The sequence below is a fragment of the Paralichthys olivaceus genome, chromosome 24 (assembly GCF_024713975.1).
Source record: "Paralichthys olivaceus isolate ysfri-2021 chromosome 24, ASM2471397v2, whole genome shotgun sequence".
Classification (NCBI taxonomy): domain Eukaryota; kingdom Metazoa; phylum Chordata; class Actinopteri; order Pleuronectiformes; family Paralichthyidae; genus Paralichthys; species Paralichthys olivaceus.
Window position 1 is genome coordinate 7,329,928 of NC_091116.1, and position 1,304 is coordinate 7,331,231.

Sequence of the window (1,304 nt, forward strand, 5' to 3'; positions counted from 1 at the left end):
GAGCGGAAGTCCAAACACAGTTTATATAAGAAATTGAATTCATTGATCACAGAATAAATAAATAAAGATATATATCTTTTAAAACAACTCTTATGTACAATTTAAATCATATTTAGTTACAAACAATATCTTATAAACACTTTACAATGTGAATAATATAGACTATAGATAGATCAATAGATGGACAGAAATAATAACAATAAAGCCTAAAATTCTAATAGTAGTAATAGCAGTAACAGTAGTAATGATGTAGTAATGAAGGCAGACATATATTTATGACTAGCATCATAAAAAGATCATGGTCCAATTAATCATATAAATATTATAGCATAGTGTAACGTCTAAAATGGCACGAAAATAATGTAGTTTGTCTTTGGTTTCCCACATCAATGGATCAATCAATCAATAAATGTCATAATTTATATGTGACAACACTGACACAGTGTGGAATTGCACAAAATAAAGAAGATCGAAAGAGCAAAGCATTGAACTTTTTTATCTTGTATTTTAAGGCATAAAACTTTCATTCACTTGCATACAAATTGTCAACAGTGTCAGCACAATCACAGTGAGATTTAGGGGACTGAACTGTCATGAAGTCACATTAGAAGACAGGCTTTTCTGGCTTCTGGAATTATCGGGTTGTAGAAGTCAAACCTTCCTTCCTTTTTTCTTTCTTTCCATGACTTCTGGTCCTCCTCTTAACGCACACAGACACTTTGTGTGTATTAACATATGGTGAAAATCCTAGTACATCATACAATTCATAAAAACATCATTATACAGAATGAAATGTACGAGAAATGTGATGGTCAGACACATTTCTATTCTTCTCATCCTCACTGCACCTCACCTGGTTCAGCTCTGTGACCTGAAGACACAACAAAACAAAACAAAAAAATCATAGGTTAGTAGTATAGTGTCCAAAATGTCAGATATATAGTATAGTATGGTGTGCAAGACATCATAGTATGGCATCTAAAATCACATAAAAATGTCAGTATGGTGTATAGTATGGTGTCCAAAATGTCCTAAAAATCTCATCAGATCAAATTGTCATTGTGTAGTATGACATAAAAACTAATTGAATAGGATGAGTACAAATGCAAAAAACACTATAAATATATCTATATTTATATTTCTATATAGTACGACCTAAAAACATTTCTAAAAGCTACAATATGCAACTTTTCACTTAAAACAGCAACTTTACTATTAGTTTGATGGTTCACTGATTTGGAATAGAGAGTTTGGTGTATTTGTTGCTGCGGCAATTTGTCTGGTTCAGGAGGGGGATTATGGGT